At 40.0% G+C, this 25,462-nt stretch overlaps 1 protein-coding gene across 2 annotated transcripts in view; it reads left to right on the top strand.

The window, feature by feature from the left end:
• The first annotated feature begins 6,791 nt into the window (after positions 1-6,791).
• Positions 6,792-25,462, top strand: part of larp4b (La ribonucleoprotein 4B) — a 79,834-nt gene continuing 61,163 nt past the window's right edge. For both annotated transcript variants that reach the window (XM_066723816.1, XM_066723824.1), the window contains exon 1: positions 6,792-6,958. The gene's annotated coding sequence lies outside the window, so the exon portion shown is untranslated. The remainder of the gene's footprint in view (positions 6,959-25,462) is intronic.

Genomic DNA, 25,462 nt, shown 5'->3' with positions numbered 1-25,462 from the left:
GACCTTGATCTCTAGGATTTCAACATGCCTACAACGTTCACAAATGAAATCTTCTTGGATGAGTTCATCCAGGTAGGCAATCATTCTGTAAACCTGACACTGTAGTGGCCACATGCTTCTAAATTTAGCAAGTTGTTGGTGCCCTAAACACTGTCTCTTGGTTTTAGTCCCCAATTCAACTGCTTGATTTTTTTGTTGCCGAGAAACAGCACAGCTGATTCATAAAATTCACTTCAATTAAGGCAAACTAGAAACAAGATAAGGAATGCTAAGATTGTGTGAAAGTAAAAACACAACACAATAGCTCTCTCTCACCTGTCCTGTGTCTGGCTTTGGCAACTCCTAACCACTTCTGCTGACTTTTTGTCAAATACAAATATGAAGTGATTATAAAATGTTGCAGAAGTGTATTGCCCTGCCCACACAATGTCGTTAAAGTCCTGATTGCTGCACAGCAATACTGTCTGAATACTTCATACGTCTGTCTCTTGTCAAGCACAATGGTATTTTAATGTACAGTTTTTATTTTTTATTTTGCATGAACTTTATTATTTGTCAGTATTTTTTTGTTGTTGAATAAAGTACACATGTCATTTAATGTTATTTTAAAACTTGTTCACACATGCCCCAGAGTCTACTTATCTGTGTTGCCACTATTTGTTTTCAATTCTTCTGTTTACTTTGTTGCAATGTTCCCACAACGTTTAAAGCTTAGTAATTAGACTCAATGTGCAAGGCTTGGGTCTGATATGTATTATAAAGAAATTTGTTCCTATATTTTACAGTAAAATTCTCCATAACATTAGTATTAGACCATAATCATAACCTCTGCATTACTGAGACCAGGCAACAAAATAATGCTATTATGGAAAAACAAATGGTCAAATCCAGGAATTACCAAAAACATGTCCATGTACATGATTAGCAGTCACTAATCTGGCTATTTAAAAATGCATCTTTTAATTTTATTTTCTGAATATTCCTGAAGAGATTCAGTTCCCAGTGTAGTAAAGTACAGTGACATGGTGTTAAACCCTTAGGATACCAATGTAAAATATGGTAAAGCTTTGATATGTTAAGTATGCATAAATCCTAAAGTCAGTTTTCCAGGGTAAACAGGCAAATAAAACAGACTAATAGTCATATATTTCAAAGATAGATCTGTTTGTCTTCTCAGACCCATGTTTTATGTTTTTCTCTTGGCCCCTGCAAAATTAGAGAAGTAAGAAAAATCCCCTAGTCTGAAGCTCAGGCATATTCCTGAGGTTATTGCAATGTGGTTTTCACAGTTTATGAGAGAGCGACAGGCTCAGAATAATGAAGGGGGGGGGATGCTGAAGGACATAATTGGTCTAACATGAGCCAGGATAATAGGCACACCCACACTAAGATTCACCCGGAGCCTGTTTTGACCAAACACAGACACAATGACTGTTCCTGTAGCAACACCTGCAAGACAACATAAAGACTTGTAGTTCCTAACGGATACCCCAAGAGAGCTGATATGTTCCCTGTACAGTTCTGTTACATCTCAGGTTAACTTTGATGCAAAATGTCTTTCTGATTTAGCTTCCCATGAGGAACCATATTTGTATTTGGCTCCTTATGTGTATATTTTAAATAAATGAGATGTGTCTGTAATCCATTCATTTATTTTACAGGTTGAAATATATGGTGAAATTATTTTTTTACAATATAGGTTCAACATAAAATAAATATATGGATTACAGACTAAAAATAAATGTCATATATGTCCCATATATTATAAATATACAAAATTGTGCACTATGCAGTCAGGATTGAAATAGAGGGGAAACGGTGCTCTTGGCCACAGGCCATTATCATTCCTTACAGCCAAACAGGAAAAGTGATCAGATTATGTGATAAACCTTGCACTATCATGATGGAAAAACCTAAAAATTCTATCTGACAAACAAAATATATTATTTCAAATTATTTATGATGTGTTTTGGTCAAATTAGATGTTCTCTGGGTAAACATGAGGGTTAACTACATATTGTACATACATACATACATACATAAATAAATGTTTTGTTCAGTTTAGTTCAATTAGAGATGTATTAATGATCAAAGATCAATACCTGTTGATGAATCTCCAATTATCTGAATTTACAGCACACATTTACAGCCATGGCTTTTTCCAGCAACAAATCTAAGGTATATGAGAACATTTAAATAACTGAAATCACGTTCTGTGCAGAATAAAGAAATTCATTACAAATGTTAGACTTTTTTAAGGAATAAAGACATTCATAACAAATGTTAGACTTTTTTAAAGAATAAAGAAAATATCCATGTTCAATTAAATCCACATTTCCACTTGGGCCAGCACTGGCTCATAATGAATTGCACAGGTTCCACCCCGCACTCACATAGGGCAATTTGGAGTAGCCAATGAACCTAAGCAGTGTGTCTGTTGGCTGTGTCAGGAAACCAGAACACCTGGAGAAAATCAACCTGGCCACAGGAAGAACATGCAAAGTCCTCAATGGCTGATTGATAGTTAAGGCTGGAATCAAACCCAGGTATCAGGAAGTATGAGGTGGCAGCACTAACCACTGCAATAACACATTGTCAGCTTACACATGTTACATACAACTCTGGACATTGCGTTCACCTTGTTTCTCAATCAGCAGTCTTTATCAGCCCATTGACTGAAAGATACCATCCAATCAGCATCCCCTTTAATGAGGCTTCCAGAGCTTACTACAGCTACTGCAGCATACTTCTGATTTATATCAGAAAATATTTAGCACTATTCCAGCAAGGCCACCCTGAAGCCTATATAATGTGGTTGTGAAACTCCTATGAGGGTCCCACATTTATGTATGGTATACTGAGATACAACAGGTACTTTGTGGCAACATTCCAGATTAACCTTGACTAATCCACTGGGTAAAAAGGTATGATTTACATGGATTAAAACTTATAACTTCTTAAAACTTACAAGCCACAGGACATGCAGTCTGCAGTCACTGAGTAGTTGCAACCAGAGGTGATTCTTGGGTATGGTCGGCGGAGCTTTCTCCCATGAAAGCGGGGGGGGGGTGCGGCGGAGTTTTCTCCCGTGAGAACGCGGGGGGGGTGTTCACATTTGGGGGCCCCCCCTTCAGCCCAGGGACTTCATACTCTTTTATCTACAAGCATTATTTACACTGCAAACTTAAATGTTAAATGTTAAATAAAGCTTAAATGTTGTTTTGGGTTTTTTCAAAACTCAAGGGTGAGATAAGGTTAGTTTTGATGGTGAAAATCAGGATAATCTTGATCGCAGCACTGGAAGGGTGGATTCAGGGTGGATTTAGACACATATTGTGATGTTACTACAGTGGGGAATCTTGGAAAATATATATAACTTGACTATAAATCATAAACAGTACTTAATGTTTACATTTTATTAAATTGACACAAGAAATAAGTTCCAATATGTTCCAATAATTAACAAATGCCTCAATATATAAACAAAAAAGGAACTGTCTTCTTCATCGGAAAAATTAACCCCAGCATCTTGCAGTTGTTTTTGAAGAAGACGAATCCGCAATTTTGCTTCTCTCTGTTGGAGCAAGGTAAATTTTTTCAACAAAACGCCCCAGAGGGCATCATACTAGGTGACAGTGCATACCCACTCTTACCATGACTAATGACACCTTTTGCCAAGGCAAGCACTGATGCAGAGGAAAGATTCAACAGCACCCATGGAACAACGAGGAGCACAATTGAGCACCTAAATGTAGTGCTGAAGAGGCGCTTTGCATGCCTGAACTACCTACTTGTTCAGCCACAGGGAGCATGCAATATAATTCTCGCCTGTACTGTCCTTCATAACATAACTCAGACATGGAAAGTTCCTCTCCATGATGACAGAGGTGATCTTCCACAGCCCCAAGTGGATGGCCCTGACACACCACTGGCAGCATTGCAGCTGAATGGACCAGCTGGAAGGTCAATGAGAGATGCTGTAGTGAACCTTTATTATTAAAAGGGTCCTTGAATGAATTAATGAATTATAACAGTTTTCAGAGAAATGTGAAGTTTTGTGTTGTTCATTATTTTTTTTATCCATTGAGAGTTGAATTTGTCTATAAGTTATCTTATGCATTTCATGTATGTATATGTGAATAAAAGTAACATACTTTTTTAGTCTAGTTCACTCATGTCTTTTTGGCCTAACATGCTAAACAGAGGCCTATTCAAATCAAGATTCTGTAATCTTGATCTTGTGGTATCTGGATCAGAATGATTCTATCTGATTATTTTCTGAAAAACTGGCACAAAATCAGCAAGATTACTCTGATCCTGGATTATAGAAAAGGGGATTACAAAATTTGGATCATTCTGATCCAGATCAAAGGTTTTGAAAAACTGGGCCCACTTGACTGCAGTTCTTTGAACATATCCATCCAGTAATCTGCATTTTGTCTTCTGTAGATGCCTCACCAACTCTCAATTCTCTGGTTAGCTGGACTTGTTCCTTGAAAGACACAAGGTCCATGGACAGTGCCTGTCGACTCTTCACGGAAAAACTCTTCACGTGGACATAATATCCAGCAATTACTCTAGGATTATTATTGGTGAAGTAGGCTTGCATCCAGATGATGTGCCTCGAGAAACCATCAATGCAGCCGTTAACTGCTATGCCGTATGGCTTTAGTTTGTCATACGAATCCATATGCCACAGATAGTATAGGGCCCGGTACTCGGTAATGTCGCCTCCGCAACCTTCTCCCTCTTCTTTCCTCCACACCTAATGGATCCAGACTTAACTGCACGTCTCTCACCATTTCTCTGGTCAGCCGCAAGCCATTTAATTGGCATCTTTCAAACATCATTCTGTAGCCATGCAGACGTCCCAGTCCCTCGAGTTGGCTGGCAATGAAATTGACCAAACGTTCAGGGTCACTGTATTGTCTACACCAAAGTTGTAGACGTGATAGTCTTCTTCTAAAGTGTCTGACACTAATCTGGAAGTTGTCAATCACTGAGAGACATACAGCTATTTCAGCTTGAGTGAGTCCTTGATCAAAGTAATGGCGTATTCGGTCATCCATTATGCAACAGTGCATTTAGCTGTTGCCTCCAGATAGCCTAATTGAAAACAACTTTTTGTTATGTTGAGATCATGAGAAAACAAGCCAAAAAAATAATAATAATAATGTAGCTATAATAATAATAATAATATAATAATAATGTAGCTTTGAGCTATCTATCTACTGTCTTTATTTTTTTTTAAATCTCCTTGATTGAGCAGAGACCAGTTTTACCACCCGAGACATTTCCATTAATGCTTTTTCATTTCTTTCTTGCAAACACCTCCTTGTGATAAACGTGTTGCTGCAAGAATGCTCTATTTTCTATGTGTGTGTGTTTACCTTTTGCATAGAGCTACATCATCGTTTAATTTTACTAGTTACTAGTACTTGTATTGTTTTGATCTCCCCTTTGCTCCCTTTCCGTTGGCCCTTGACTGTGACCTAACATCTTGTCTGCACTCAGCTTTTACAATCCAGGATGTAAGACCTCATATATTGTACACACTTGTGTAAATTGGAATTTGTAAAATGTATTATGGTTTGAATTGCACTGTATTATGTAAATTGGAATTTGTAATGTTTAATGCCTTGAACTGCACTGTATTTTAGCACTTTGTATTGCGTTTATATTTTGTAAGTCGCCCTGGATAAGGGCCTTCTGCAAATAAATAAATAAATAAATAAATATTAATTTAAGTCAAGTAGGTTATAGGGTTACCATTTGTTTCCAGTTCCTATATTTGTAAACTTAATTCTGCGTGTTTTATACAGTGTGAGGAGATTCTGCTGCCACTTTGTGTAAGTTCCGGGTGAAATAATGCCTGTGAACAGTCATATGTACTTTCCCACATGCATAGTTTTTGAAGACAAACTGAATAATAATAATAATAATAATAATAATAATAATAATAATAATAATAATAATAATAATAATAATATTTGACATATGTTATTGTGGACGGGATCAGTGCTAGTCTAGCCTAGGTTTGATGCCGAGAACAAGTTTGATAGGAGCCAATGCAGCGTGAGGCTGAGACGAGCTGCTCCTCTTTAAAAATAAACACATACGAAAAAATACGGGACTGTCGGGAATCTCATTAAATCCTATATATGAACGCATAAAGCTGTTATAAAGTGTCATTTAAAAATAGAAAGGGGGAAATCAGACGCTGCGTCACTGCATGTACACCGAAACCCCTACAGCGCACAGCCAATCCCCACCCACGTCTACAGCGCACAGCCAATCCCCACCCACGTCTACAGCGCACAGCCAATCCCCACCCACGTCTACAGCGCACAGCCAATCCCCACCCACGTCTACAGCGCACAGCCAATCACCACCCACGTCTTTGGTCACGAGTGGCGCTGCGGGATCTCTGCCTCAGCCAATCGCGAAGGCCGTCCGTCGCGGCGGTGGGCGGGAGTTCCGGGAGCTGTCGATGCGAGAGTGTGGTGGTCGCTGCTGCCTGCGCTCCGAATGGGAGAGACTCGTCGTTTCCCCCCCCTTCTCTTCGCTTGGTACTGAAACTAGCAGATTCATAAACTGTGAAGAAGAGACCGAGGATTGGACGGGCCATTTTTTTTTCTTTTGGCTTCTTCAAACCGCCACAACCCTTTTTCTTGACTAGCGCAGACTCCAGATTTGAAGAATAGCAGCGAGGCAATTGTTTGTTTCATAAATATTACATGGTATATCCCGAGAAAGAAAACAACTTCATATGTTTATTTTTATTTAAACAACAACTGCAGTTCGAAACCCTAGGCCTACTCTGAAGACAAACAGAACCGTGAACCCCATCCTCCCATTCTTCCAGCAGAAACCAGTCGAATTTGTTACATTCGAGTGTGCTGAATTCGGAAGCGCAGCGGCCCACAATCCTCAGCGCGGAGCCACAGAGAGTCGACAGGTGAGTAAACACCCTCCTCGGCCCGGAGAAGACGCACACATCTGCGCTGGGCAGATACATATGGGGTTTACTTCAAACGTAGACACATGTGCTTCATTTGCTGTCATTAATAATCTGCACCGCTGCTGAATAACTTGAGTGGCCTGTACAATACGTCGGTTAAAACAGCAGGTATTTCGGAATTTGAAAAATAAACCCCGTCAGATGTCTCCCGTTTCGGCTATTTTTTTTTATTGTACCGAAGGAATGGTTAACTTAAAGGCCGGACTCGTTGCCTCCGATACGTAAAACAAACTAATTTTCTGTCACTGCAGCAGAAAAGTAGATTTCACGATTGTCAGTTGTTTTTGAGCTGGAAAAGCAGGCCTGGCTGGCTCTCGGATCATATGGTACAGTCTAGATGTGGAGGGGGGTCAGACACACGGAGGTCGCCATCTTTCAGGATGCTGCTGCTGCGAGTGTTATTGGTACCGTGTGTTTTGACTCAAACACACAGAGTTTGTGTTGTTAGATGAACGAACACGCACTACTGCATCTATACTAGTATCTACACACAATGTTTTTAAAATAATCTGCTATTTACGTCCTTGTATTCATTACTTTCCCCCCTTGTGTTGCGCAGATTTGGTATTGTTATGCAGTTACTGTTTGTTTTATTTTGATTTGCAACTGATCTTAGCACAGTGCCAATTGCCCAAACAAGTGAACTTAGTCCCCAAGATGGAAAACCTGCTTCTTTAATTTCTTCCCGTCATTGTTTTTAGTTTTGTTTACCGACCTGACGTGCTGAAGTCTACTTTTAATTTTCCAAACGTATCCCTGCGAGCAAGTGAGCAATGACGTTTGAGTAGTGACTGCGAGTTTTTCGGTCGATGCAGGTGTAGCTTGTGTGTTGTGTTCAAACTGAATTGCTTTGAATACCAAATCGTCAGCCACTCATTTTCCGCCTGGTTTCAGCTGAGGGGTCGTGTGTGTAGCTGCTGTGTTTGTGCGTGTCTGCCTCGATGCTATTCCGTCCCTGCTGTCTTCAGGTCCGCCCAGACTTCAGTTCATTGCGGTTTATGTGCACGATCACAGGCCTCCTCCGTACCGACGGCGCTTTGCCAGGCACACTGTACACCTGAACTGTGCATTGTTATTGATTTGTAAACCGCAGGTGACCGTAGGAAGCATGTTTTCGTGTCCAGTGGCTAATTCTCACTTTGCACGGTTTCCCGGGCCTGTGTGCCGGAGCCGAGCTGTGTCAGCGGCTCTCAGGCCCGCACTGCGGCTCTGGCTGCTCGCTTCGTGCAGCTGGGAAAGTTTGTGAACTTTGCATAGGGGATCCGTGTTCCCCTGTGTGTGCCATGGGACTTCAGCTCACTGCCAGGACACTTTCATTTGTGATGAAAACACACGCATACATATATACCCTATATATTTGACAGTATATGACGGTATTTGTATATATATGACATTTACATTTGGAATTCCTCCACACCCATTTGTCTTGTTCCAAACCTGTTCTACACAGTTTACCACAATAATGAGACCTGGAGTCACTATCCTTTTCACTGAAAGGGATCTTGCTAACTAAACGAAACTGCGTTCTATCTTTAAATGTTACTTGAAATACATGTAATGCTGGATATTTAAGTTGTATATTTCACAATTCTGATATCAATAACTTACATTTACAGGACTTTTTGTCATGTCTCCAAGTCTTAGGGTTTTAAGTGCACTGTCCAGTTTGCTCTTACAATAGATTTCTGTGCTGAAATCTTTATGCATCCAAATAAGATTCAAACTTTTGCCCCTCTTATTTTTTTTCGAAGTCCTTCGTTTGTCATTATTTCTTAACAATCGGTAACTTCTCATACTTTGTTTTATTCTTTGTCAAAGTATTTTAAATTCATGGCAGTTAACCCTGAAAGATGAGCAGAAATTAACTTTAAAATGCCTTTAGTTGAACTAATTTGTATATTATAAGGAACTTTTGTATACTTCTGGAATTGTTTATTTTTTATTTTAAGAAAAGTACCTATTTCACTTTTCTGAAGTAGCCAGCTTCCTCAGTTGAGTTCATTACAGGTTACAGATTAATAAACACGCTTACTCCATCCACTGAAAAGAGAAGTATACACAAGCTTAGCTTCAGAAAATTCATTGCTTCATTGCCTGTCCACAATGGAGGAAATTGTTAATTAACCTTTAGTCTTGTAGAATTCTTCATATTTGAAGATGTATCTAATGTTTTATGAGCTTAATGACCAGGCCAATTTTAAGTTCCTTTTTGGATTATCAGCATATTTTTCTGCTTTTACATTTTGGTGGAACTTTTATTTTAGAAATGTGTTCAAGTGCAGGTTTACAGAATCTTTTCTTAAAAGGAATCTTGTAGTTCACTTACATTCTTTGTTTCTGGTGCTCAGGAATAATTTTCAAACCAGGTATTTTTGCCAGGCAAGTGATGTTTTATCATTTCGGTACTGCGGTTCCCCTGCATTGTTTTAGTCGATTTGATCTGGGACGAGCATGCCGACTCAGAAGGTGGATCAGCCAGCACTGACCCAGGTAGAGCGAGACGAAAGGCCTGATGGCTGCTTGTCAGTGTAGAGCATGTCACATGTGAGCACAGCCCCGCGACGGGGCTGACCTGCTTATTGAAAATGTGGTGTGTGAGCGTGTACCCAACACACCGAACATTGTCCTAACTCATCTTGGGTCAGCCCGGCTAGAGGATGCTAGTTTGAAAGGGGCCTTCGGCATCCCAATATTGTTCCCTATGAGCAGGGCTCTACGCTTACTTTTTTCCTTAAGGACCGCTGTGCCCCTAACTTAGGGGCACACTCAAAAAAACAAAACAAAAAAAATACAGTTAGCGGCACATCATAAATGATTCATATTTAATGCTAAAATGAAAAACATGCAACAATGTTCAAGACATTTAAATACGGTGCTGTACAGTGGAGCCTCGTGGCGGGGCAGTGGCTCAAAACAAAAAAGGGGCAATTTGTCCTGGGGGGGGCAGCTAGTGAAGTGCGGTCCAGCGGTGGCGGGTTGGGGGCACTTCGGGGGGGGGAAAGAAAATGGGCACCCCTGCCCCCCCTTCTGCACGTCTGTCTAAATACCATGCACACACAGCAGCGCCGTTGCAAACACAAAACAAATCTCACACAATTTCCATTTGTTTTTTATTTTATATTTATATTTTGAATTCAATATGTATGGCACTAGTTTGATCATATTGTATAATGCACCACGGCTGGGCAATGCACTTCCAGAGGCTCTGAGACATGCCCTACACATTTAAAGACATTTCTTAAAAATCACTTTTTGGGGAAAAGTTTTTATGGATCTCTGTTAGTTACAAGTTTTAAAATAATCTGTTCAAGCTTTTTATTGCTTGCTCTCTTTTATCGGCTAACCTAGCTGTTTGTTTTCTTGCTTATTTTGATGTCTGTGTGTACTGTGTCTGTTTTGACTGTTGCTTGAGTGTAGCGTGTGGGTATGATGAGTGCATTATAAATAAAATGTATAATAATGTAGTTGAGGAGGTAAACAAACAGGTGTACCTTGTAAGATGCACACGAGTTCAAGTATCGGGAAAGGCTGAGTACTTTGTGCGGTTTAAACGCATCCAATGTGCAATATCCTTGACGGACAAGTTTTTGGATCCAGAAGCGCCATGTGATCTTGCCATGCGAGTTCAGCTTTGCACATGTTGCAGCAAACTCTGTCTCCAGTGTAAATTCAATGTAAAGTGCCCCTATACTTTCCACTGGTGTAGCTGCAGCCTCCACCATCTTTCAAGGTTTTTTGTTTTAGTATCTGCGCCCCAGGGTAGACCCAATTAATCAACGATTAATTACATTTTAAAGATTTTAGTAGATTTTAATCAACGTTTTCGCTAAGTTGTTGCAGTCCCGCTGTCGCTGAGTACTACTGTATCTGTAAGTGTGTTTTCATGAGGAGGTGGCTAACAACAGCTAGTAGGCGATTGGCTATCGTGACTAATGATTCGCTACAACACTAGGTCATAAACGTAATTCACGGGACTTGTAATTTTCGTTGCCTTCGGTTAATTGCGACAATGCACCACCAAACTACATTTCCCACATTTGCTACTGTAATAATGATTAGTGTAAAATATTGTTATCATATGTCAGTGTAGTATTTCCATATAGAGTTCAAATATTGTATTCACACTGTGTGCCCAAATTGTATTTCACATTTGCACAACATTAATTTTACACGCAGATGCGAGTAAATTGCTCGCACTGTAGAGCCCTGCTTACAGTTTGTTACCATTAGTTGGAAAGATTGGATGAGCCGGGTGGTGGTAGTTGGCTATCTGTTGTCTGTGCTACAGTATTGTTTAGCTGTGGGATGCAGGTGTTTCCAGTCCATGGCATGTTTTTGTGATTTTGAACCTTGACCCCGTTCACACTTATTAGGCCAGCCCTGGGCCGTCTCAAATTTAGCCCGGCGATTTTCAGTAACCCGGTTCACATTTGTGGTTTTAGGAGGCCTAAGTGCGTTCACATATGTGGGTGAGAAGGTGGCCTAAACGAAATGCATGCCGGGAATTAAATGCATCTGCTCAAACAAACAAGTTACACATGAGGGAAAAAAGTATTTGATCCCCTGCTGATTTTGTACGTTTGCCCACTGACAAAGAAATGATCAGTCTATAATTTTAATGGTAGGTGTATTTTAACAATGAGAGACAGAATAACAAAAAAATCCAGAAAAATGCATTTCAAAAAAGTTATACATTGATTTGCATGTTAATGAGGGAAATAAGTATTTGACCCCTTCGACTTAGTACTTGGTGGCAAAACCCTTGTTGGCAATCACAGAGGTCAGACGTTTCTTGTAGTTGGCCACCAGGTTTGCACACATCTCAGGAGGGATTTTGTCCCACTCCTCTTTGCAGATCCTCTCCAAGTCATTAAGGTTTCGAGGCTGACGTTTGGCAACTCGAACCTTCAGCTCCCTCCACAGATTTTCTATGGGATTAAAGGCTTGGAGACTGGCTTGGCCACTCCAGGACCTTAATGTGCTTCTTCTTGAGCCACTCCTTTGTTGCCTTGGCTGTGTGTTTTGGGTCATTGTCATGCTGGAATACCCATCCACGACCCATTTTCACTGCCCTGGCTGAGGGAAGGAGGTTCTCACCCAAGATTTGACGGTACATGGCCCCGTCCATCGTCCCTTTGATGCGGTGCAGTTGTCCTGTCCCCTTAGCAGTAAAACACCCCCAAAGCATAATGTTTCCACCTCCATGTTTGACGGTGGGGATGGTGTTCTTGGGGTCATTCCTCCTCCTCCAAACACGGCGAGTTGAGTTGATGCCAAAGAGCTCGATTTTGGTCTCATCTGACCACAACACTTTCACCCAGTTCTCCTCTGAATCATTCAGATGTTCATTGGCAAACTTCAGACGGGCCTGTACATGTGCTTTCTTGAGCAGGGGGACCTTGCGGGCGCTGCAGGATTTCAGTCCTTCATGGCGTAGTGTGTTACCAATTGTTTTCTTGGTGACTATGGTCTCAGCTGCCTAGAGATCATTAACAAGATCCTCCCGTGAAGTTCTGTGCTGATTCCTCACTGTTCTCATGATCATTGAAACTACACGAGGTGAGATCTTGCATGGAGCCCCAGACCGAGGAAGACTGACAGTAATTTTGTGTTTCTTCCATTTGCGAATAATCGCACCAACTGTTGTCACCTTCTCACCAAGCTGCTTGGCGATGGTCTTGTAGCCCATTCCAGCCTTGTGTAGGTCTACAATCTTGTCCCTGACGTCCTTGGACAGCTCTTTGGTCTTGGCCATGGTGGAGATTTTGGAATCTGATTGATTGATTGCTTCTGTGGACAGGTGTCTTTTATACAGGTAACGAGCTGAGATTAGGAGCACTCCCTTTAAGAGAGTGCTCCTAATCTCAGCTCGTTACCTGTATAAAAGACACCTGGGAGCCAGAAATCTTGCTGATTGATAGGGGATCAAATACTTATTTCCCTCATTAACATGCAAATCAATGTATAACTTATTTGAAATGCGTTTTTCTGGATTTTTTTGTTGTTATTCTGTCTTTCACTGTTAAAATACACCTACCATTAAAATTATAGACAGATCATTTCTTTGTCAGTGGGCAAACGTACAAAATCAGCAGGGGATCAAATACTTTTTTCCCTCACTATGTATATATTTATATATATATATATATATATATATATATATATATACACTCACCTAAAGGATTATTAGGAACACCTGTTCAATTTCTCATTAATGCAATTATCTAACCAACCAATCACATGGCAGTTGCTTCAATGCATTTAGGGGTGTGGTCCTGGTCAAGACAATCTCCTGAACTCCAAACTGAATGTCTGAATGGGAAAGAAAGGTGATTTAAGCAATTTTGAGCGTGGCATGGTTGTTGGTGCCAGACGGGCCGGTCTGAGTATTTCACAATCTGCTCAGTTACTGGGATTTTCACGCACAACCATTTCTAGGGTTTACAGAGAATGGTGTGAAAAGGGAAAAACATCCAGTATGCGGCAGTCCTGTGGGCGAAAATGCCTTGTTGATGCTAGAGGTCAGAGGAGAATGTGCCGACTGATTCAAGCTGATAGAAGAGCAACTTTGACTGAAATAACCACTCGTTACAACCGAGGTATGCAGCAAAGCATTTGTGAAGCCACAACACGTACAACCTTGAGGCGGATGGGTTACAACAGCAGAAGACCCCACCGGGTACCACTCATCTCCACTACAAATAGGAAAAAGAGGCTACAATTTGCACAAGCTCACCAAACTTGGACAGTTGAAGACTGGAAAAATGTTGCCTGGTCTGATGAGTCTCGATTTCTGTTGAGACATTCAGATGGTAGAGTCAGAATTTGGCGTAAACAGAATGAGAACATGGATCCATCATGCCTTGTTACCACTGTGCAGGCTGGTGGTGGTGGTGTAATGGTGTGGGGGATGTTTTCTTGGCACACTTTAGGCCCCTTAGTGCCAATTGGGCATCGTTTAAATGCCACGGCCTACCTGAGCATTGTTTCTGACCATGTCCATCCCTTTATGACTACCATGTACCCATCCTCTGATGGCTACTTCCAGCAGGATAATGCACCATGTCACAAAGGTCGAATCATTTCAAATTGGTTTCTTGAACATGACAATGAGTTCACTGTACTAAAATGGCCCCCACAGTCACCAGATCTCAACCCAATAGAGCATCTTTGGGATGTGGTGGAACGGGAGCTTCGTGCCCTGGATGTGCATCCCACAAATCTCCATCAACTGCAAGATGCTATCCTATCAATATGGGCCAACATTTCTAAAGAATGCTTTCAGCACCTTGTTGAATCAATGCCACGTAGAATTAAGGCAGTTCTGAAGGCGAAAGGGGGTCAAACACAGTATTAGTATGGTGTTCCTAATAATCCTTTAGGTGAGTGTGTGTATATATATATATATATACACACACACACACATACACATGATTTACTGTCACATAACAATAACACGCAACAATAGTAATCACACAACACATGCGCTGTAAAATGGTACAGATTCAGTTATATTTACCACAGCCGGGTTTACAGTGGCGCATTTCACATCTGCTAGACAGGGACATTTCTTCTCTGACTCGCGTTTCAATTCTGCTTACCGGCACCTGTTAATACAAAATAGTTACAATATTACTAACTGTTGTACCACTTCACCATCTTATGAAACTTTCTGCATCTGTTTGCATTGCTTTCCAGTTTATTAAAATGCAAACAAACTATTATTATTCTTTAATTTTATACAAAATATCCATCTAAATTAGAGGGCGTAGGGGTGCGATCGTGTATTTTCGGGGGTGCCTGCAGATCAAGTTTTGCCCGGTGACGAGAGCGGGGCGGAACTTGTGCGCTTGCCCATTTAAGTATCTCTTGGTTATTGTTGTTATTCTGTGTCATTTCACTCTCCTCCATGTCTGTCTGTGTTTCTGATGCTCATTTCATGCCGCATCCGGCACGTGTGGAATAACCGGGAAGAACGGAAACTGTCCTAATGACGAAAACTACTGCGGTAAAGGGGGAATTTGTGACATCACGATATACATGATACAGCATAATATGAAACGATAGACTTTTTCTATCATCATACGATATATATCGTCATATCGCGTACCTGCATCAGTATAACTCATTATTTTTTTTAATCTAAAGATGTGAGCTAGCGGAATGTATCTGTACATTTAAGGCTATAGATCGATATGCCATTCAAACAATAGAGACAATACTGTCTCTGTCTCACTGTCTTGTGCAGTGGTGTAAGCTGTTTTGGTGCCTGTCTTTATTCTGCGGTGGCGAGAAGCGGCTTCTCTTTGACTCAGACATGCAGTCTCTGGGGGCGTGGCTTGAGTTGCATCACACGCTGATGCTTTCCACAGGGGCCCGGCGCGTTCACATTCACATTTAGGTCGCCATTAGGCCGCCTCAGAAGATTTAGGCCGGGTCAAAAAGCAGGACTGCCCTGGGCCTACCTGAATCTCAAATGTGAACCCGGTCCTAGTGTGCATAGTGGTGGGTGATTCCCATTATGTATGTGTTGTGGTTTAAAAGTTGTCTAGCCAACAACTGGTTAGGGCTGGATGATTAATCAATTTAAATTGATTTAATTTTAATTTGTTATTGCATGATCTGTAAAATGCCTTCATCGTGAAATCGAGATTGTTATACTATGTGCAAGCATCTTATTTTTGCCATGTTTGCAAAGGGAAAAATGTAAATTTCAGCTATCATTCGCCAAGAGAGGCGGAGAATGATCAGATTTTAAAAAGCACGTGTGCAGTTTAAAAATGCATTTTTCCCGATGGCTTAGAAAATAAATTGGTACAACACGCAGTAACAACTAAGCGCCGTGCCGATGTGATTTTCTACAAGAAACACTGCCAATCGTAAATATACTATAGCTCGACAAGTGTTTTATTATGCTAGCATATAGATCTAGATTAAATATGCATCTATATTACCACCAGTTTATATTATAGCCTAACCAGAGGAAGATGGTGGTTGCAGTTTCAGTGAGCTATGTTTTCGATCATTGTGCAGGTAGCCAACATGTAAATATATATTTTTTCGGCCTTCCTTGATTTGTTTAATCTTGCTTGTTGTAACGGTCAATAGGCACATTCATGTTTAAGACATTATTATTGCATAATTTATAATATATTGAAGTGTTTTCTATGTGCTTTGCACTGTCACTTCTTTTCGTATATGAATTGAATGCCTTTATTTGATATACAGAACATGCATGTAGCACACACCAGTTATTACAGATCCAACAACCAAAAAATAATACTTCAAGGACAATGTTTGCCTGTTATTTACTCTTGAGCCATTGCAGTTCTGTTAAACCATAATATTTGTACTGGGCATATCAAAAGTAACTAAAAAAAAAAAAAAAAAAAAAAAACCCGAAAACAAGCAGTTTTATTATGAATAATCATTATCTAGCTCGATCATTATTATTAGGTTCCTTAGGAGATGCTTTTATTCAAAATGAATTACATGCAGTAACAAACACAATCACATTTTGTAAAAACACGTCTTATTTTTAAATTGTTATGAATCAGTTATTAAGAGTTGGCTGAATTTAAGCAGTCCAATCAATACCAGTTGGGAAAAAATACTACAAAAAAAAGTGGTCCAATGTCTTGGTGAATTGTGATAATCCAGGCTTTGCTCTTTTGTGGAAATGTGTGAAATGACAGACAGGGCTGTATCTCTGTCCTAACGGGAGTCACTCAAGTGGCTAGGAACACGATTGTTTATCACACTTCTGGAACTGATGCTTTCTGAGCCTCGTTCTCGCTGGGACTGTGAAAAGGTCCATTGCCAGGCAGTCAGCCACACATGAAGATGAGCGCAATCAATGCCAAATGCATAGTTCCGCCAAAAGCCAGTAAAGTCACCTCAGTGATATGGAAGTCCTATGTCGAGCAAACCACTGTGCTTTGTAAAGTTTGTAGAAAGTCTGTCACAAGTAATAGTGGTAGCACACAAACCTAGATGCTGGACCCTGGGAAAAACGCACAGCGGAATGGGAGCAAAGTGTTGCACTCCCTAAACCCCTGCTAAAGCAGCTTCATTCTCCAATGTCATCCCATAGACATTACAGAGTTCCATATCACGAAAGATATACTATTTTTTTTTTTAGGGATAGCATACTAGAGGCATTTTTATGTGCAATAATGACAGCTATGGAAGTGATTGTTCTTTTTTTATTCTTACACAAATGTTACTGAACTTGTAGGCCAAGTTGATACTAGAACACAAGTCCTGTTTTATATATGTATTTATATAAATACTTACATATGTTTAAATATGTCTTGCTCATTTTTAATTTGTTTAGAGAAAAAAAAAAAAATCGTGAATCATCCATAAGTTTGAAAAAAAATATTGCTTTATGCAATATCGCCCAGCCCTATAACTGGTGTGTGTGTATATAGATATGTAGATGGCTATTTTGTTTAACATTTTAAATATTTTTTCATGCATTATGTGTATTTCTTAAAAAGGAATCTGAATCCACATTGTTGTAGGGCTTTTCCGGTAAACTTTTTTTTTTTTTTTACTGTAATTTGCTTCTCCATTTAGTGATGCGTTAAAGTCACTGCACTGTGGGGCGGAAGATCTGGGTTCGAATCCCCACTGTGGCCATTCCATTAGCAAGTTAGAATCCTCGTAATCTATTAAACCAGAAAATAGATTAAAAAATTTTTTTTTTAACATTGTGGGCTATTTTTGTTTAGTTTCAGTATTTAGTATTGTTATGCTACGAAGTGTGTTTGCATACATAGCTCTGATATCACAAGCATTGAGGCTCAACCTCAATGCAGATTCTCTACAGAATGATGTCCATCCATGGCTACTACTGCCGTGGGTGCCAGTAGGATTTAATTTAAGTCAGTTTTGGAATCATTGTAGGACATTAAGTAGTGTTTGATCTAAATCAAACGAGACTGTAAGTGATCAGTTTGATATACAACGATCAGCCATAACATTATGACCACCTGCCTAATACTGTGTAGGTCCCCCTTTTGCCGCCAAAATACCCCTGACCCGTCGAGGCATGGACTCCACTAGACCTCTGAAGGTGTGCTGTGGTATCTGGCACCAAGACGTTAGCAGCAGATCCTTTAAGTCCTGTAACTTGCGAGGTGGGGCTTCCATGGATTGGACTTGTTTGTCCAGCGCATCCCACAGATGTTAGATTGGATTGAGATCTGGGGAATTTGGTCTTTTTCAGCAATTTGAGCTACAGTAGCTCATCTGTTGGATCGGACCACACGGGCCAGCCTTCGCTCCCCACGTGCATCAATGAGCCTTGGCCGCCCATGACCCTGTCGCTGGTTCACCGCTTTTCCTTCCTTGGACCACTTTTGATAGGTACTGACCACTGCAGACCGGGAACACCCCACAAGAGCTGCAGTTTTGGAGATGCTGTCACCCAGTCTTCTAGCCATCACAATTTGGCCCTTGTCAAAGTCGCCCAGATCCTTACGCTTGCCCATTTTTCCTGCTTATAACACCAACTTTGAGGTCAAAATTTTCACTTGCTGCCTAATATATCCCACCCACTGACAGGTGCCATGAAAACGAGATTATCTGTGTTATTCACTTCACCTGTCAGTGGTCATAATGTTATGGCTGATCGGTGTATGTAGCTACTCAATTGAATGTTTTGTATCTGATATTTATGATGTATTAATAGCTCTGTTGAGGTTTTATTTGTGTAATTTGTAATTGAGTATGTACTGTATGTGTTATTTATGATTTATTATAGTGCTACTTGTTTTTAGCACAGCTTAAAGGTAGGGTATGCAATCTTTTCCAGAAACATTTTTTGTTATACTGGTTGAAAGTCTCTTCACATCCTGATAGCAATCAATAATTAAAGTGGTCTAAATGTAAAATATCTATATATATATCTCTATATATATATATATCTTCTGTCGAAGGGACAGGAATATAAAAGGATCGGTCTGAATGTAACGATAGGATGTCCTTCCTGTCTGTCAATCTATATTTGCATACCGCCGCGCAACTTGTTCGCGCAGACAATCACACATCATCAGCGCGGGAACCTTGACTGTGCAGAGCGAGCGCGAGAATGGAAGGTGAGCCGCAGCTACTATTTTTAAAAACATATTAACCGTAAATAAGATGTTTACGTTCGTTATGATTGTAATGTCTAACCTATGAATCAGACGTGCGGTTCTGAAACTGTTGCGATCGATTCCACCCACACGTCTCTCCTGGCGCTGAGACTCTGCGCTGTGTGTGTGCGCATGTGTGATGGAGGGGGCGTGGCTTTGGAGATGCTCTGAAGCGAGGGCGGCTCTATGCTTTCAAAACAAGCTGCTGACTGCTGGCCTCTCAGGATTGCAGACTCTAGCTTTAAGTCGTGATTTCCAAAAGAGCTTGTTGAAGACAATCTTTTGTCGGTTACCTTATTGTTGGTGATTAAAAGCTTGTGATGAAAAGTACATGACAAATGGATGGGATCCATTTAAGAATTGTTCTTAAAATGAATAGTGAGACATTGTAGCTCTGATGCAATAATTGTCCAGACAGTCATGTTGGTATTTTGGGAAAGGTACCTCCACACACAACATAGCCTGAAAGCACATGTTTGTAAAGCTTAACAACAACATTGAAACATTAATTTACTTAGTTCTTTTAAATATTTATTTGAATCTAAGTGTACTTAATGCTCCTTTTAAAGTAGGAAAATGTATAAATCTTTATTCTGTTTGTGTTGTGTATTTATTAATATTTATTAATATTACTTTTATTTTATATTTGTCTAGTAACTAGTTCTACTGTTTGATTGAATAATAAATCAGAAGAGTCCTCCTACTTCAGAATTGCGGAATACCGATCACCGTGTTAAATTCTTCAATGTTATATCGATACCAAAATTTGTCACCCGCACAGCCCCAGCTGCAGCAATCAACTACTTTAATAATTGATATTATAATAAATAATTTTATTATTTGTTTCAAAAAACATTAATTCCAGCATTAAATGCAAGTCTTTTATTAAAAATAAAACGTTTGAGTTCCACTGATCCACGTTTTCTACGTTTGAGAATTCCACTGATCCCATTGGTGGATTCTGCAGATCTGCCAAAATCTGCGTTACATGAACTTGACCATTATTAACTGATCACAGATTAGAAATGACAAATCCCACCCTCCAGTCTATCTTCATTACAGCTGCATAGAAAGCCAATCAACTCTACAGGCTTAAAAATCAATCCTTTTTTTTTTTTTTTTTCCCCACTATTCGGTCTCAACTAGGGTTGTCAAAAATACCGGTACTTCGATACTACTGCGATACCAAATTTCAGAAATGGTTCTGAGCTATGCATTTTGTAATGTCGTAATATCGATATGTAATATCGAAGTATTGGAACACTCTACATGTGTAACTAAAATTGTGTATTTTTATTTTTTTCAAAACGAGCGCATAAAGGCAACACAAACATGAACAAACTTACACAATAAACTCTGTAAATTGGTATGCAAATACAGTGCATCCGGAAAGTATTCACAGCGCTTCACTTTTTCCACATTTTGTTGTTACAGCTTATTCCAAAATGGATTAAATTCATTATTTTCCTCAAAATCCTACAAACAATACCCCATAATGACAATGTGAACGAAGTTTGTTTGAAATCTTTGCAAATGTATTAAAAATAAAAAAACAAAAAAAGCACGACACTCAAAATTGAGCTCAGGTGCATCCTGTTTCCACTGATCATCCTTGAGATGTTTCTGCAACTGTCAGGGGCTTTCATAGTGCTGTCAACAGACTCAGCATCTACTATTTGTTTTTGAAGGGTAAGGTTTATTATTTTTTGTCTGCTTCAAATTTTCTACTCTGTATTTGTTTTTCTTGCTGTATCGCGTCTTTCTGCTCGGTCTGTGGATCGCGTCTATTCTGTAAGCGCCCTGTCTCCCCCATGTGTACGCTCTGTGCCACGCACACACGCGCACCGCAGCCCAGCCCAGCTGCTCGCAGATGGGTGTGTCTGGTGTCATGGAAAGCTACAGCCCCGCCCTGTAAGAGTGACAGACCCGCTGGCCAATTAGGGACGGGATTCGGTTAACGGCACGGAATGCGGCCCCCCTCTCAAACATCACCAAAAAAAACCAAACATACGCGTTTCTTAAAGGGTAGGTACCCCAGCACTGCTTATACGCATTTTCGATGCTTGTTTTGAGTCGAAAAAACGTATTTTAATGCCTCGCAAAATCAGCGAATCTCTCAAGAAAAAGCATCTCAAGTGGAGGTGAATTGACTCTCTTTTTGCAATGCGAACCCTGACAGAATATTCCTTGCAGTATTTAATTATAAAAACAATACTACTACTACTAATAATAAATGTACATACTTTGCATTGATTGTAAACGCATTTGTACCGCACGGTTATGTTATTTGCGTCTAAAAAGTGATTCTGACATTTGGGTTGACCAGCAGAAATAAACTAGAAACGTTTAATCTGCACCGTCACCACCTCGCATTTACATTCCCATGATAAACATCTGCCTCCCCCTCTTCGCTGTCATAACTGTGTAAAATACTAATCAGTGTGCCAAATTAAAAGTTTACAATACTAAAAAGTTTGTTTTATTTAGTTTAACTGGTCTCAGAAGTAGTTAAATGTTCAAAACTTTCCCAATAGGACGCCTTTAAAAGCGCTCTCATGTAGTGTGCATTTTCAGCATGCCGCCATCTTTTCCCGTCTTCTTTAAGAGATGGGTTTATATTTTAACCAATACAAAACCTCTGTTTTAAAAGTTTTTTGAATGGTTCATTCTCTCAATGTACATCTCTGCTATTGGTTAAAACAATTTGTTCCTAATTTGTTGACTCGGCCTTCAAGGGAGTGAGAATTATTGAAAAAACAAAACAAAAAACGCTTTATTTCCCTTTTTTTATTTTGGAACACATCCCTATTTTACACACGTTAATATCAATTCACTTTGGCTAGTGTTCTCGACAAGTGGGCGAGTGCATGTGTGGGACACCAAGAGAACGGTACAGGCCTGACTGCTTGACCCCTACAGTGAGGGGGTCCGGAGGTTCTGTTATGCTGTGGGGGGCATTTTCCTGGCATGGTTTGGGTCCACTTCTCCCCTTAGAGGGAAGGGTCACTGCAAATCATTACGAAGTTATTCTGAGTGATCACCTTTATCCTATAATGAAACATTTCTATCCTGATGGGAGTGGTCTCTACCAGGATGACAATGCCCCCATCCACAGGGCATGAGGGCTCACTGAATGGTTTGATGAGTATGAAAATGATGTGAATCATATGCTATGGCCTTCACAGTCACCAGATCTCAACCCAGTTGGACACCTATGGGAGATTTTGTACTGACGTGTTAGACAGTGCTCTCCACCACCACCACCATCAAAATACCAAATGAGGGAATATCTTTTGGAAGAATGGTGTTCATCCCTCCAGTAGAGTCCAGAGACTCGTATAATCTGTGCCAAGAGCATTGAAGCTGTTCTGGCGGCTCGTGGTGCCCAACACCTTACTTGAGACACTTTGTTGGTTTTTCCTTTAATTGTCACCTGTCTGTAGTGTCTAATCCTGATCAACAGTGCTGAAACTTATTCTGTAGTTTGTATGCTTTAATTTTAATGATCTTGCATGCTTGTGGCCCTTATAATGGAAGGGAAGGTAATTTTGTGTTGATCAAGGGGGTGGCTCATGATCTTGGGGGTGGGGGGGAGAGACACTGTAGTGGCTTAATTGGGCTGTAATTAATCAATTACATGAATAACACTCAGTTGTAATCCACCTCATGTCTAGTTTTTGGAAGACTTGATAGACGTATTCCAGCCCAACTGCAAATTGGTTCACAATTGTGTAGGCAAAGTAGAAAGTTGGCATGTCTCTGCTAGTCAAAGAAGGGAAAGTATAAAGTCCTTTTGGCTCTCATTCAAGGTATTTCACTAGCTTGCATTACCTTTTCTGTGTAAACGTGTGCCGGGTTCTAAGTTGAGCACTGGGTTCTGTGCACATAGTGCTCTTGTTTCCAAATGCTGCTTTTGATGCCTTTTTTTCTTTTACCACCTCCTGCTTTGCACCCATATTTTGGATCATACATTTCCAAATTTTGTATGGCAAGACTGTATATTTTAGTTAAATGAGTAAACTGCAGTTTTTGTGTGTAAGGTACTCTGCATGAACATGAGTGACTGATTTTAACGGTAGCTGGAATGGTTATTGGGTGAATGACATTGGTCAGTGAGAACTATATTTTTAATTTTGAAAAGTTTTATATCCCTCCAATTTTGTGTTGGTTGATTTTTCAATTAACTCATCACAATGCTATGAAATCAATCCATAGAGCAGCGGTTCCCAAACTTTTTGGCTTGGCCCCCATACATTTGGGTCACATTTAGAGCGCCCCCCCCCCCCATCTCACATGTTTATTTATATTATTGAAAGCCCTAACGCTTAACAAAGATAAATTCACTTGTTTGCATTTCACTTTTATTTGGCCATTTACATTGGTAATTCCAAAGTCTTTCAATGCAGGAACCTATTCTTAATCCATCTACTTCTCACAAAAATTGATGTGATTGAGTCTGAATCAGCATAGGTCAACAGAAGGTACAGTAAAGCCTTCTTTCCATTTCATACCATTTTACCGGTTATTTAACATATATATTGTCTTTGTTATAAAAATGATTGTTTAATAAGCCTCTGCAGTTGCAGACTTTTTAAAACAAAATAAACATGTTTTCAAATGTGACACCCCAGATTACCGTCTGCACAATCAAGGGAAGTGTAAAGTCTTTATTTTCTCTAGATGTTTGGCCATGCACTCTCTCACTCCAACTGCAATGTTGTCTGTCTGCCTCAGATGCATTTGATGTTGAACTACATAAAATCATCAATTTGTTTTGTTTGTTAATGCCTTTCCAAAATATTACAGCAGAGATTCCTGGTGTTCTCGTTTCCCACGACTCCTTGACATTTTGTACCTGCAAGTTATTTGTATGTTTTTATTTTACCTTAATTATCACCTCGCAGAAATTGCTGTGAATTTTGGTCTGAAACTACCGAGAAGCGCCCCACAGATACAACACAACAATCCTCTATTCTGATTGGCCATAACTGGATATGGGTTAATCCATTAACCAAGAACCGATTTCCATTCTTGAGTTGAGACCATAGTTTTTTTTAATGTGTTTAGTGTTGAAAAAGTCATTTCATAGACATAGGTTGATGCAACTGAAATCAGTTTATCCAGCTCTATTCAGCTCTTTACCCGCGCTCCCATATAGAGGGTCTTGCGGCCCCTCAAGGGTTTGAGAACCACTGCCGTAGAGAAATGCAGCTTGCAGGTGTCCTCTGATAATAAGTATGCGGTCTAGCCATCTGCCTCTACATAGTTCTGTAGTGTAGGGAAAGTAATCCAGTTCCCATTGATAATGAACAGACTCATGGGTGCCTGTTGAGCCATGGGGGGGGCAGAGCACTGTGAACCCCATCTATGCTTGGTCTGGTGATCTATGCAGCAGAGAATACCCACATGTCTATCAGATCCGCCCACTTTCACTTCAAGAGGGTTAATGGAACGATGTGCCATAAAAGAAAGTGACAAATGTGTGCTTTGTTTTGTTGTTTGTGGTTGCTCCATGCTTTGAACTTTAAGTTCGCTATTTAAAATAAAAAAAAAAAAAAAGGGAAACTTATCATTATATAAGTTAAGGAATTTAAAGGTGTCCTCTCCTATCATAGAAATACAAAAATGTACAAACCTAAAATGTACTACAATCATAAAAATAAAATGACTGTGATAGGAAAAGAAATCCCAAATTTATTTCCTGTTTAATGTGCTACAAGGAATCAAACTTAGAATTACACTTTATGCTCGCATCACTTGCTCATGGACGACCATAATTCTCAATTAGTGTATTTGACAAAAGAAAAAGCTTTACCCACATAAGTTTTATACATTGTTCAGGTTTCCCCACAGTCATGGAAAATACTGGAAAAGTCATGGAAAATTACCAAAACGATTTAAGTCATGGGGAAATCACTACACATTAGAGGTCTTCACGGGTCCAAAAACATGTAGCCGAACTCGAAGAGACACGGAAATGTGCTACCCGGACCCGACTCGCACCCGACTATTATTTGAAATCTGGACCCGGACCCGGCCGGGACACACGGACCCGATTGAACCCGATCGGCATCCCACAGCTAATTGCTAATTGCTAATTTCTGGTAAAATAACATCCAAGTTGCTCCTCTTGCTGATTGAAAGCGCGTGTATAATCCACTCATTATTTCAGTTCAATAGTCCACGGAGGACAAACACGACTTTGCAGCTTTGCTGTTTTTTGTATCTCTCATAATACGATAACTTCTACTGTTTGCCCTTTTGAACTATAATAACGATGCTCGTTCAGTGCAGGCCA

This window comes from Amia ocellicauda, chromosome 2 (assembly GCF_036373705.1).
Source record: "Amia ocellicauda isolate fAmiCal2 chromosome 2, fAmiCal2.hap1, whole genome shotgun sequence".
Classification (NCBI taxonomy): Eukaryota; Metazoa; Chordata; class Actinopteri; order Amiiformes; family Amiidae; genus Amia; species Amia ocellicauda.
The sequence above is the reverse complement of the archived record's forward strand: the minus strand, read 5'-3'. Positions and strand labels throughout refer to the sequence as shown.